General features: G+C 36.3%; 1 protein-coding gene across 9 annotated transcripts in view; it reads right to left on the reverse strand.

Annotated features, from left to right (window-relative positions):
- The window catches only part of PTPRM (protein tyrosine phosphatase receptor type M), a 710,086-nt gene that overhangs the window by 435,752 nt on the left and 259,036 nt on the right, over window positions 1-15,298 (reverse strand). The gene's annotated exons all lie outside the window — the stretch shown is intronic.

The following is a 15,298-nucleotide window of genomic DNA, read 5'->3' on the forward strand; positions in this document are numbered from 1 at the left end:
TCAGATTTTGTGCGATGAACCCAGTATGCAGAGGGTACAGAGAGGCATGTTTCCCTAAGGGTAAAGAAGAGTTTTCTAACAGAACATGATATGAGCTGGCTAGTGAGGGAGCCCTTTATAGATGTGGAGTTGGCAGTTGGCGGGGCAGAGAGGTGGGTAGGCTGGGAGCTGGGCTGCCATTTATGACTGGCACCCTACAGACGGTTGCCAGCTCTCAGTGGCTCATTCAAGTCCTAATGAGGGCTCTTGTCACCTTTCCCCCATTGCCTCGGTAGCACTCCCTCTGGAGTAACAGAGTCCTTGCTTTCTTTCTCCGTGAATATTTTGGGTACAGGGACTGCATCTTCTGCGCCCTCTGGAGACAACTCTTGCATCTATGGGTAAGCCATAAAAAGGCTTATGGTTTGAGTCATATTTAGAATGAGTGGACTCTCTGAAGCTGGGTTTGAATCCCAGGCTTCTTTGTTTGGCAGGTGCCTCTTCGGTTGGAAGCTCTTCAGTCAGGTTTTGGTTCTTGCCTCTCTCTTCTGCCTCTCGGGTCCTGCTCCTCTCATGGGAACTGCTCAGTCCACTGGTGTGTTCTTTTCAAATCCCTCATACCTACCTGCTCCACTAGTACAGGGCTAACCACTTCCTTTCCTGTTTGTGTGACTTCATGAAGGATTATTTAGAACTTCAATTGTTCTTTTGAGAAAACCTCCCAAGCTGATTCCCACATACCCTGAGCACCACCCCTACTTTCATACTCCTGTGGGTTGTTGAAGACAGATTATCCTGCTCCTTTGACTGGCAGGACATCACACTGATGACGTTGCTCTCTCCCATCCATGTCATGGATGTCATGGCTCTGCTAGCCTCTTGATGAAGGCCACTGTAACAAGTTGGATCCCTAAGACAAAATTTTTGAGTGTGTAGCCATCTTTCATGATGACTTGTGGTAAAGGGGTATTGCAGTCAACGTGCTATTCTGCAGCTTCACCCCACTTGGTTAAGCCCAGGGTCAGTTCCGAGACTGTGCTAAAGGATTGTGGAGTGTTTTGAGTATCATCCCTGGTATTTCCTTACATAGTTAAGCTACTAAAAATTAAAAATCAAAAGTTTCCCCTAAAAATCCATTGCAAAATCTCCATCTGTTACTCATGTATGTCTTTGGCCTTGGCTTCTTATCCTGCACCCCACCTAAGACTCCTTCTCCTCTCTCCTTTTACTCTCTCTCTACTTTAAGGTCCCCAAGAATTTTCTCAAAATCCCTCTTGCTTTTCTTATGCAGCACAAGTAAGTTCTCTAAAATTTCTCAACCAGAAGGTCTAATCAAAGCATGTGGAACACCACAGCTCAGCGGCCACCCCTCCTCCCACAGATACAGAAATGCAAGAAAGATTCTCGTTCCTATAACATTTCCCTTCCTGATATAACCATTAGAGATTTTCAGCCCTTCAAAGGCTTCTACACTTTCTGAGTGGCACAGGGGAAAGCTAAAATACATTTAGTTTGAACATCAAGAGTACGCTTGCCATAGGCTAAAATCATTTACAGAAAATGAATTTTAAATCTTGAAATTTTTAATTTCATTCCTTATCTAGCATGGCAGGAGAGTTATTTTGGAAAAGCAAGGGTGAGATATTCATATAGTTGTCTCTTTCTCTTTTAAAATACTATAGCATGTTTCCAAACTGCCCAAGAAATAATATAATTCATTTTCCCCTAGATCTGAATGGCATCTGAAAACAACTACCTGGACCAACTTCACTTACATGCTCTTCCTACTAATATGGTTAATATATTTCAAAATGTCCAAAATATTGGAAATCAATTTAATTCTTTTTCCTAGGATTTGTGATTTAAATAATTTATTTTTCACTTTTAGAAGATATTTTCAATAACAAACATTAAAAATAGAGAAATACGTAATTTTTAATCATAAAAATTTATCTCTAAGAAGGAATTTTTGAAATACGCATATATTTCTGCACATTGTTATAAAAAATGGAACATATCCTATCACGTGTTGAGGAGACACATAGCATGTTGACCTAAAACCTGGGCAACCTGAGGAAGGCTGGGAAAGTAAACTTTGATTCATCTAGAGTTAGAGTGAATTCAGGAATGTTCATAAAGATTATTTATTGCACTAGGTGAGGAGACAGATGAAAAGCCAAATCATGAGAACAACCAGAAATTATGTAGGTATGGGGAGAGGGTGGGATGAAGGTTAAAAAAAAAATTCCACTGGAACCAAAAAAGGAAGCTTCTAGCACCTAGTAAATCCCCTCTTGTGGGGGCATAGTGTGGGCAGCTATGTTATTCATGGGTTGTTCTGAGGTCTCTGGTGGGAGCTTCTGGCTTTGTATCACATTATCAAAACAACCCCTTGCCATTAAGAAAACTAAACACATCTAACACAGTCTATTGGTATCTTTCTCTTTTTCTGTGGCAACCATGCACTTAAAAAAATTAACAAAATATGGTCAGCATTTTCCTGTCTTAAATATTCATCTAAAACTATTTGAAAATCTGCCTGATATACATCAATGGTCCTCAATTGTGGCAACACCATCCCCAGGAAACATCTCACAATGTATGGAGACATTTTTGGTTGTTACAACAGGGGTAGAGAAGGAGAGGGTACCACTGGTACATAGTAAAAATAAGACATGGATGGTGTTAAACATCTGCAGTGCACAAGATAGCCCCCCGGCGCGCCCCCCCCCAAATTACCTGGTCCAAAAGGCCAAAAGAGTCGAGGTTGAGAAGTCCTGATATACATGATACAGACATACTAAAGTTTACTGGATCATCCTCTACTGCTGAATATTTGGGTTTCTTATACATATGCCAAGATAAAAGTTTTCATAATTAAATCATCATATAGACTTTCTGCTTTTTCCTTAGGATAAGTTTTTAGAAATTGAATGCAGTAAGACAAAAGAAATGCATTTTTAAAAGACTTTTGACACAAATTGCCAAACTGCTTTCCTTAAAGCATATAACAATTTGCATCTCTACTAACACGATATATAAAAGAGCTCTTTCACCACCCCCTCAAAAATACTAAGTATTAATTTCTGTAATCTGTATTGAGAAACTAATGATATATATGCTCTCTGCTCTATCAGCTAACTTTAAATTAATAAATAATTTGAATATCAGAACTGTCACTAGTTCTGTCCTTGGTCTGCTCATCCACTGGAAATCCACCCTAGCAAGACTGCTTTCCTATGGGCCCTGTTTCTAGCAATGGCTAACTGAACCAAAAAGAAAGACACATAAAAACTCATTTATCAATACAATCTAATACCTACTGCCTCCAGGGTTTTTTTTGTTAGGATATAACCTATATTTTTAATTTGGAGGCTAAAGATATGATTATGTGACAGTTTGTCTTTGTTTGCCCCCGTTCCTAAAGATTTATTGGACAGAACGAAAGTTATTACTTTTGCCTTAGAATTGTTTTGATCTTCAATACAGCTTTCTAAAAGACTGTCGGTGCATATTACTCACAGAGTAAGGTTAAAGGGTTAAGGAATTTATACTTCTGCTCAAATTGTATTTTGGGAGGGCCCTTCTCTGGAATGGATTGACTGTCTTTGCTTTGGGAAATAGCATTGCTTAGTTGAGAAAAACACTGCCAGAAAAAAAAAATCTGGCTAATATAATAAAAGCCACAACTCAAATGCAAGCCAGATGAACACACACAAACCTATTATGCATAAATGTTTTTATAAGCAATGTATCTTTGTCAGATGAAACATAATTGATCTAAATGGAAGACAGTAACTCATCCACCAGGGTGAACAAGACAAAGGTACTGTGGAATTCTGTTTTCCACATCAGTTTCTTCTAAGAACATGGAAGTCAAAATTTCTAATCATGGCATTTATAGGGACGCCTGGGTGGCTCAGTGGTTAAGCATCTGCCTTTGGCTCAGGTTGTGATCCCAAGGTCCTGGTATCAAGTCCAGCATTGGGCTCCCCCGGGGGAGCCTGCTTCTCCCTCTGTCTGTGTCTCTGCCTCTCTCTGTGTGTCTCTCATGAATAAATAAATAAAATCTAAAAAAAATGCATTTGTAAGTTTTTTCAGTAAATGTTAAAGGCCTATATAACCTTTCCAAAGTTATAAAATGCCTGGATTCTTCTTGTCCAGTGATCTGAATTCTAGAACTGTTTCCTTATTGGAAGGCCAACACTATTTTAAGATTTGGATTTCTGCCACATGTGTTCAAGCATCAATATTTCAGCCCATTACTACCTCTGAACAAAAGTAAAAGTTCCTCACCCCAAGCCTTGGTGGACATTATCTATCTATCTATCTATCTATCTATCTATCTATCTATCTATCTATATTTGTAAAGCAGCGATTTTTTTTTAAAAAAGTACCTATCACATAGGGTTGAAAAAAAGATTAAGCAACATGCTTCCAGGAAGCTATTCTGTGTGTGCCTGGTACCATCAAAAATGTTCATTAGTATTTAAAATAACTAATGTATCACTGGAAACTGGAAAAGATCCCAAGAAAAAAAGCTCTACAGCCAGAAAAGTTCTGATCTCATGCTGAGCTGTATGCTCTGAACCCTGCCAAACTATCTTAATTGTAACACCAGGTATAGGACCGTTACAGTAGGAAATTTCAATCTATCCCATATTCAAAAAGAAAAATTCTCTCCCTCTCTCCAAATTTATAGGCCCATTTGTCTCCTAGATACTCTTTCAAAATGCTATGCCAGCTTTCTTCCAAAATAGGCAGGAGTTCTAAAAACTAAGTATCTTCCATGAATATCAAACAGGAATTTTACTACAACTCTCCTCTTTTCTCATCTCTGCCATATTCTGTTGCTTCTTTTTTTTTTTTTTTTTTTTTATTCTGTTGCTTCTTATTAAGAAAACAGTTTGTAAAAGAAGAGAGGTTTTCAGGTATTAATTGATCTCAAATCAACCTCTGATCCCAAAGTCAACTATTATTGACCAAGATGCAAATCCCTTCATAGATGTTTTGTATTATTGATCCTTCAAAGCCCGCACCAAAATGCTAACAACAAAATCAAAGAACAGTAATTTGTGAGATCAAAGTGCGAACTGAAGGAGGGCAAAAGAGGAATGAGTCCTGACCCTTTTATGATTTTCATTTGCATTTTAATGGTAATGGCATAGGTTGAAATGAACTGGAAGCTTTCTCAAACTGCCAGAACAAGCAGTCAATTCTTTTATTTGTGTAGCATGTCATCACAAACAAGGAAACCAACTTCTGCCTACGAGAATAGCTTGGGACTGCCCACAATGAAAAACAGTACATTCTGCATGCATTTTTCTTTTTATATTTTTAGATGGACACTGATCAATTACTCCATGTAAGAAATCAATCAGTTTAGCTACTTAATTTGCAGCTAACTTATTCTTGTGGGCCCATATGGGTGGAGTGCCTAAAAATAATAATAACAGCTAACATTTATGGGGCTCTTAGAATGTGCCAAGCACTGTTATACGTTCTTTATGTACATTCTCATTTAATCCTCACATTTACTCTGTGAAAGCATCATTATTATTATCCTCATTATATGAATGTGTTTATAGGGCCAAAGAGGCCAAGGAACTCTTGAGACAGAAAGAAGCAGGAAGCTTTGCTCTTAACAGGTTACAGGACACAATTATTTTTGTTTTGCTTGAAAGTTAAGGATGGATTTTTTAAAAAGATTTTATAATTTTATTCATGAGACACAGAGAGAGAGGCAGAGACATAGGCAGAGGGAGAAGCAGGCTCCCCACAGGGAGCCTGATGTGGGACTCAATCCCCAGACCCAGGATCATACCCTGAGCCAAAGGCAGATGCTCAACTGCTGAGCCACCCAGGCATCCCAAGGATAGATCTTAATGAAATAATTTTTCAAGTGGCAAAACAGATTCAACATTCTTATCATGGAAAAAAAAGTTAGGTACTATACACAAGTAACTTTTATAAGTCATTCATATCTCAAAGAAGAATGACATTTTTGGAGGAGAAAAATCCAAGTTAGGTTCCTATGTGTTTAAAATGAAATGTCAGTTCTGAATTCTATGGGCCTTTCAACGGAAGCATGTGATCTGTCATTACTCAGCAGTACATAATTCAGAAAATAGTTCAATAGTTCAATAATTTTTTGTCACTATTATTCTTATTTTAATCACACTGCTTAATGTCTTCATAAAATACATGAATTTAGAAGCAGGCCAGCAATATTTGGGTATGCAAATAAATCAGTGAGTGAAAAAATTAATTTTGTTTTATAAAATAACTTTGAACTTAAGATGCTGTATTATGAAGTCAGCATGTCTTAAATGTTTAAAGAAAAACTGCTAACTTATTTCATATTCCAAAGTAGTAAAACACCACAGTATTGGATTTTGTATTCACTTTATACAATATATGGCATGTAGGTTTTTGTTTTCAATCTTTTTCAAAAGAGTAACCTACTAAATAAAAGATATTTGAAAATGATATATCCAATAAGGGGTTGATATTCAAAATATATAAGGAACTCATGAAAAGATGTTTAACATCACTCATCATCAGGAAAACACAAATCAAAACCACAATGTGAGGTATCATCTCACACTAGTCAGAATGGCTAGTATCAATAACACAAGAAATAACAAGGGTTGGCATGGATGTGGAGGAAAGGCAACTCCTGTGCACTACTGTTGGAAATTGGTTGAGCAACTCTGGGAAGTGGTATGGAGTTTCCTTAAAAATTAAAAACAAAAATACCATATAATCTCATAATCTCACTGCTGGGTATTTACCTAAAGAAAATAAAAACATAAATTTGAGAGATATAGGCACCCCTAATGTTTCCTGCACCATTATTTATAAAAGCCAAGACAGGGAAGCAACCCAAATGCCCATTGATATGTGAATGGATAAAGAAAATGTTATATACACATATATACACAATGGAATATTACTTAGCCATAGAAAATGAAATATTGCTATCTGTGACAACATGCATGAATATACAGAGTATTATGCTAAGTCAAATATGTCAGATGAAAAAAAGATAAATACCATGTGATTTCACATATATGTGGAATCAAAAAACAAAACAAACAAACAAAATAGAAACAGACTCTTAATACAGAAAACAAACTGGTGATGGCCAAAGGGGAGGGGAGGACAGGTGAAATAGATTAAGAGTTACAATATTCCAGTTATAAACAAGTTACAGGAATGAAAAGTACAGCATACAGAATATAGTAGATAATATTTTAATAATTTTTTATGGCTACAGATAGTAACCATACTTAATTGTGAGCATTCCATAATGTACTGAATTATCAAATAACTATGTTGTACACCTGAAACCAATAAAACAATGTATGTCAACTATACCCTAATATACCTTTGGCAAATGCCAAAGGGAGTTCTTTGATTGGAAGTCAAAGGATGCTAATTAACATCATAAAAACTTTAAAAGGTAGAGCAAATCTAACTGGTAATGGTAAATTTGTAGTTATAGTTAGATTTTGCAATATGGTAATAGTGGTGCACAATTTATTTATAATTCTAAGTTATAGAAAAAGAACATGGTAAAAATAACTATAAATAAAATGATCTGTTGTTAGTTACACGATATAAAAAAAACATAAGTTATACCAAAGAACCTATTTTGGTTTCTTTTCTTCATGATTTTATTTATTTATTTGAGAGTGTGTGTGTGAGAAAGAGAGAGAGAGATCATGACCAAGGTGAGAGGGAGAGGGAGAAGCAGACTCCTCACTGAGCAGGGAGCCCAATGAGGGACTCAGTTATTAATGAGGTCATCCTGAGATCATGACCTGAGCCAAAGGCATATGCTTAACTGGCTGACTCACCCAGGGGCCTGGAATCTATTTTGTAATAATCTAAAGTGTGAGGGGAAGAAGAAGTAAATAGTGTAAAGCTTCTAAATTTTATTAAAATTAGGTTGTTATCAGTTTAAAACAGGGTGTTATAAGTTTAAGATATTTTATATAAGCCGTATGGGACTTATATAAAAAAATTTTGTAGTAATTTCATGGAAGAACAAGACAAAGTTAAAGTATATTGAAACCAAAAACTCTGAAACACACAAAAAAATACATCAGAATCAGAAACAAGGAAAAATGGATCTACAAAGCAAACAGAAAGAAATTAACAAAATGGAAATAGTGAATCCTTTCCTGTCAATAGTTACATTAATTATAAATGGATTAAACGACATTATCCATTATGTCTAAATGGATAAAAAACAAAAATAAGATACAACAATGTGCTGCCTACAAGAGAAGCATTTTAGCCTTAGAGACACACATAGTCTGAGAGTGAAGGGATAGAAAAAGATGTTTCAAGCAAATGGTAAGAAAAAAAGAGAGAGAGAGAAAGAAAAGAAAGAAAAAGAAAAAGCAAGCAAGCAAGCAAAGCAAAGCAAAGCAGGGGTAGTTATACTTAGACAAAATAGACTTTAAGTTGAAAATGGGAAAAAGAGGGGCACCTGGGTGGCTCAGTCAGTTAAGTGTCTGCCTCCGGCTCATGTCATGACCCGAGGGTCAAGGGATTGAGCCCTGTGTCAGGGTCCCTGCTCAGGAATCTGCTTCTCCCTCTCTCTCTCTCTTCCCCACTCATGCTTGTGCTCTCTCTGTCTCAAATAAATCAAAATATTTTTTAAAGTTTTTAAAAATCTTTAAAAAAAAATCTTTAAAATCTTAAAAAAAATTTTTTTGACATGATAAAAAGAGACAAAGAAAGTCATTCCATAATGACAAAGGAGCCTAATCAAGGAGATATAACAATCAGATGTTAACAGGAAGATATATGTATACAATGGTGAAGTACTCACATACAATAGTGAAGCACCCACATAAAAAAAATACTCCTAAACTTCAGAAACTTCTAGAAATAAAAGGAGAAGTAAACAGTAACACAATAATAGTTGGGGATTTTAATACCCCTCTCTCAATAATGGATAGAGTGTCTGGACAGAGCATCATTAAGGAAACAGATTTGAACAACACTATAGACCAAATGGACCTAACAACATATATAAAACATTCTATCCAACAACAGCAGAATATACATTCTTCTCAAGCACACATGAAATATTTTCTAGGATAGACTGACTATACGTTAGGCCAAAAGACTAGTCTTTGCAAATTTAAGAAGGCTGAAACTGTATCAAGAATCTTTTCTGGAAAAAAAAAAAGAAGAAGAATCTTTTCTGACCACAATGGAGTCAAACTAGAAATCAATAATATGAGGAAAATTGGCAAATTCATGAACACATGGAAATTAAACTATTCTATCCATTAAACAAATGGATCAAAGAAGACATTAGAGGGTAGAAAAAGTTCTTTAGATAAAAATAGAAACACAAAATACCAGAACGTGTGGTATGCCACAAAAGTAGTTCTGAGAGGAAACTTCATAGCAATAAATGTCTACATTAAGACAACAACTTTCTGAAAAAGAAATAAAGCAGTCAATCTCATTTACAATAGCATCAAAATACTATAATACTTGGGAATAAATTTAACTAAGGAGATATAAAGATCTCTACTACCCATTGATGAAAAACATCTTTGAAGACACAAATAAATGGCAAGGTAGTCCATGTACTTGGACTGAAAGAATTAATATTTTTATCTTTATTAATGTTTAAAGATTTTTTTATTTATTCATTTGAGTGAGAGAGAGAGAAAGAGTGAGATCACAAGCAAGGGGGAGGGTCAGAGGGAACAGAAGATGCAGACTCCCCATTGAGCAGGGAGTCAATCCCAGGTTACCATGATCATGACCTGAGACAAAGGTACCGACTAAGCCACCCAGGCACCCTAAAATTAATATTTTTAAAATGTCAATACTACCAAAAGCCATCTATTGATTCAATGCAACTCTTACTGAGATTCCAATAGCATTTTTTTAAAGAGGTAGAAAAAATACTCCTAAAACTTACATGGAACCTCAAAAGACCCTGGATATCCAGAGTAATCCTAAGAAAGAAGAACAAAGTGGGAGGCACCACACTTCCTGATTTCAAGCTACAGTATAAATTTATAGTCATCAAAACAACATGGTACTGGCATAAAAATAAACAAATAGATGAACAGAATTGAGAGCCCAGAAATATACCATAGCATACATACTCAACTAATTTTTTAAAAATAAGTCAAGAATACTCAATGGAAAAAAAGACAGTCTTTTCAATAATGGAGTTAGGATAAGTGGATATTCACACATATAAGAATGAAATTTAAGCAGAAATCTTAACATCATATCTTGTAACATCACAGAAATTAACTTAAATGGATTAAAGACTTATACGTGAGACATGAAACCATGAAATTCCTGGAAGGAAACAAAGGAATACAGCTCCTTGGCATGGGTCTTAGTAATGATCTTTGAAAATGACACCTAAAGCACAAGCAAAAGAATAAAAAATAAACAAGTGGGACTACATCAAACTGAAAAATTCTGCAAAGCAAAATAAACTATCAACAAAGTGAATGACAACCTTATGGGATGGGAAAAATATTTGTAAACCATATATCTGATAAGCGATTCATATCAAAATTATATTTAAAAAACTCATACAACTTAATGGAAAAAAAACCTAACTAAAAATGGACAAAGGACCTAGAAAGACATTTCTCTAAAAAAGATACATGAAAGATCAATAGGTACATGAAAAGATGCTCAGCATCACTAGTCATTAGAGAAATGCAACTGAAAACCACCATGAGCTATCACCTCATGCCTGTTAGAATGACCATCATCAAAAAGACAAGAGGTAACAAATACTGGTTTAGATGTAGAGAAAAGGGAACACTTGTGTGCTGCTGATGGGAGTATAAATTGGTGCAGCCACTATGGAAAATAGTATGGAGGATCCTCAAAAAATTAAAAATAAAACTACCATATGATCCAGCAATCCAGCTTCCTAGCAATCCAAAGGTACTAAAAACACTAACTGGAAAAGACCATCCTCACACTCATGTTCAGAGAGGCATTTTTTACAACAGCCAGGACATGGAACCAGCTTACGTTTCTGTCAACTGATGAGTGGATAAAGAAGTTGCAGGATCTGTATACAATGGAATATTATTCACCCATAAAAAAACAAGGAAATTGTACCATTTGTGACAACATGGACATTACACAAAGTGAAATAAGTTAGACAGAAAAAGACAAATACTGCATGATTTCACTGACATATGGAATCTAAAATGCCACAAACAAACAAGAAAACAAACTTATGGAAACAGAGATCAGTCTCGTAGTCACCAGAGGTGGAGGTTGTAGGGAAGGGAAATGGTAGAAGATGGTCAAAAGAAACAGATTTCCAGCTATAAATCAATACTAGGGATGTAATGTACAACATGATGACTACAGCTATCCCTGTCATGTGATATACAGCAAAGCTGGTAAGAGAGTAAATCCTATGAGTTGTCATCACAAGGAGAATATCTTTTTTCCTTTTCTTTAATTTTATTATATCTATATGGGATGGATGTTAGCTGAACCTATGGTGGTAAACATTTCATAATAGATGTAAATCAAACCACCATGCTGATGCTTTAAACTCTTACAGTGATGTATGTTAATTATTTCTCAATAAAACTGAGGAAAAAAGATAAATAGCTCAATTAGAAATGGTGATAAAATCTAAATAGTCATTTCTTTAAAAAGGTAAATAAGTGGCCAATAAACACACAAAAAGATGCTTAACATAATTAGACATTAGGGAACCAAACTCACAAAGAAATACCACTCCAAAGCCACTGAGGTAACAAACAAAAAAGAAAAAAGAAAGAAAGACAAATAACACATATTGGCAAGAGTCCACTGCTCCTCAGAACGTAAAATGGTGCAGCCAATTTGATAAACAATTTCACTGTTACCCAAAATGCTAAACATAGAGTTATTCTGTGACCCAGCAATCTTCCTCCTAAGTATGTACCAAAAGAATTGAAAAAAATGTCCACACAAAAGCCTGTAACAGAAATGTTCATCACAGTATTATTTTCAATAGCCCAAAATTAGAAACAACTTGAATGTCCATCAGTTGATGAATGCGTAAAGAATATGTGGCCATTCATACAATGAACTGTTCCTCAGCTTCAAGAAAGAATGAAGTATTGAAACACTCTAGAACATGCATGAACCATGAAATGTGCTAAGTGAAAGAAGTCAGGCAGAAAAGGCCATGTATTGTATGATTCCATCTAAGTGAATTATGAGAAAACAAGCAAATCTATAGAGGCAGAAAGTAGATTACTAATTGCCTAGGGCTGGGAGTAGAGGCCAAAGGAACAGAGACTTGACTTTACAGTGAGTGCAGGGCTTCTTTCTAGGGTGATGAAAATATTCTAAAATTGATTGTGGTGACAGTTACACAATTCTGTGGATATACTAAAAACACTGATTTGTACACTTTAAGTGGGTGAATTGCATGATATGTGAATTGAATTATATCTCAATAAACTTGTTAAAATGTTGCGTGGCTTGTAAGACATAAAAATACATGCAAGGAGTACAAGGTTATAACAGAAATACCCATACACGTATAGCTTATAACCTGCTTAAAAACAGGAGGCAACATTATGAAGCTGATAAAATGCTTCTTCAGGTTCTCCTACTAGGATTATTGGGCCAAATTCAAAATATATTTTTAGCGTGCATACCAAATAACAAAAATTATCTGTGTTCATTAGAAGTGGGCTTAAGCCATCGAGCTGCTGATTCTGCACAGCCATATCCACATTTCATGCTGATCCTGCATTTTATTGTCACTACATTAAAATCAATTTTATGAGCAACTGTATACTCTTAACAGAACAAGTACTTTAAAAAATATTGAAATACCTACTCATAAACCTATATGAATCCAAACAGGGGCTTTTAGAGTGAAGTAAATAAAGTTCAGCAGTTTTGCATCTTTTTGGAAAGCATAGTTTTAGTTATGAAATATTTATGTTCCCTTGTGATTTAAATCTAATGACCATCATGATTTAAAAATAATTGATTATTATTTAGAAATCTTGCTGGGAAATCCCTTAAAATATTGCCTGCAAAGCTTTACATTTTAAGACCAAATATTGCCTTCTTTAAAATCTTTATTTGCATGTTTTCCCCATAAACTTAGAGATTCAGGAAAAAATAACTATAGAAGGGCCATCATCAAAACCATTTAAAGTTTACAGTTCAAAATACTGTTGCACCATACATCACCTTGGTACAGAGCCTGTTTTGCAATTCTGTGTCTCTTAAGAGCAGTTTGCAAAGCCAATTAGGTATTAGCACCAGTATTCTCCAATGGAGGGATCATAAATACCATTTCTATGGCTATAGGCAGCCGGGCTTGGAAGAAATGAACAAAACTCCAAGAGACACATTTCAGGAGGCTCTGATTGAAGGACAAGCATTAAGTAAGTCTTTAGATCTTGCTGAAGACAATGACTCAAATCCTGCAGAATGGGAGGAGCCACTCTTCAAGAGCTATTTTATTGGCCGATGACCAGATGTAGAACAAACCCAGGACGCAGAACAGGAGACACCCCTGCAAACTTGGTCTCACCAATTGCATCTACAACAGGACAGCAAAAACATCTGCCTTGGGGCAAAGGTTGCTCTGAGTAAAAGGGGGTGCTCACCACATAGTATGCATGCATCATTATTCTATTTCCTTTAACCACCTGGTAAGGTAAATCTGAGGCGGGATCATTTATGTACATTAGAAGATCCCATGGCATTTTTCCAAGCCCAAGGCTATTACTCCGAGAATATGGTCAAGTTCCAACTCAGGTAATTATATTCCACTTCCTAAATTTGCCCTGCTGTTCCAATTAGGTACAGTGTTGTTCATTTGCCTGCCTTTCCAGAAAAAAAAAAAAAAAAGAGGAGAAAATCTTCTTGAACCCACTAGTCTTGGTGACAGAAGAAAGGCAAATGCAATGTGTTATAGAAGTAATGTCTGCCTCAGTAAGGAACAAGATATTGTGGCGTTTCAACTTTGGTGTTGTGGCAAGCTCTGAGCATCAGATAAAGATCTCAGAGAGAGCAAAATCCCTCTGGAAGGAATCAGACGACTGTGCCATGATACCCTCATCAGGTTAACAACCACGAAGGGCTCTCGGTAACTATCACAGGGAATGAGCTCATGATCTCTTCAATCCAGGCAATAAAAGCAGAGACACATGTGCAAATGTTTGTGTCTCTAATATCCATTGCAAATATAACCACTTTCTCAGGAATTTGGGTAGGGACCATTGGCAGAAATCCGGAAATCTATGAACCAGCCAGTCTCTCTTTAATGCTAGGGACCCTAAAAATAAAGCAGGCAGCCCTCCCTCACCTGGCCAAAGATTTAAAGTCTGACAATATCAATTTTGGGTAAGGTTACAGGGAAAATAAAACTCCCATGCATTGCTGGTGGGAATATAAACTGGTTCAGACACTTTTCATAGCAATTTGGCAGCATCTAGTAAAACTAAAAGTGTTTCTACCCTACATCCTAGCAAATCTGCTTCTAAGAATATACTCTACTGAAATTCTTGTACATCGCACCCAGAGGCACTAGCATAAACAACTGGGAGAAAAAAAAATGTTCATGGAAGAATAGAAAAATAAAGTATAGTACATTCATATGATAGAATATTATGGATTGACCTAAAACACATAATGCTAAGTGGAGAAAAGAAAATACAGAGTAATTTGTACTGCTGGATACTATTCATTAGAACTTACAAAAAAAAAAAAAAAGAACTTACAAAAGGCAAATACTATTTTTGTACTTTTTACGAACCACATAGTGATTATGGGAAGAAGCACACCTACATGCATGCACACACACATGCACACACAGATGTTTGCCACATTTTGCTTGCTCAGATCTCAAAGCACTATTCTGTGGTTGGGAAATTCCCCATTGTATGTTTTTTGGTAAAAGTCTTGCCTGACTCCCAGGATAGAAGGAGAAAAAGCCACAGTGGGCTTTCCTAGATAACTTTGATTGCTAGCAAGGGAATCAAGCACACAATCTAACTTGTCAATCCCTGACAATCCCACTTGGGTCTTGAGCCTAAGCCTGAGGAAGCAAAGGTGCAGAGACAGTGACAAAAGTTCAGACAGGTGGCAGGGGTCAGGTGGCCAAAGAGCAGGATGCAGCACTCGTGCTCCCGAGGATGGCCTCTCAGGCATAGCAGTCACCTCGGTCCTGACTGTAGAGCCTCCCTCTGGGTTCCCACCCATTCCCAGAGCTTAGATCACCAATGTTCCCCATGATTCTATCTGCCACCAATCCCCTTTCTATACAAAG

Source organism: Vulpes lagopus, chromosome 1 (assembly GCF_018345385.1).
Source record: "Vulpes lagopus strain Blue_001 chromosome 1, ASM1834538v1, whole genome shotgun sequence".
In the NCBI taxonomy this organism is placed as follows: Eukaryota; Metazoa; Chordata; class Mammalia; order Carnivora; family Canidae; genus Vulpes; species Vulpes lagopus.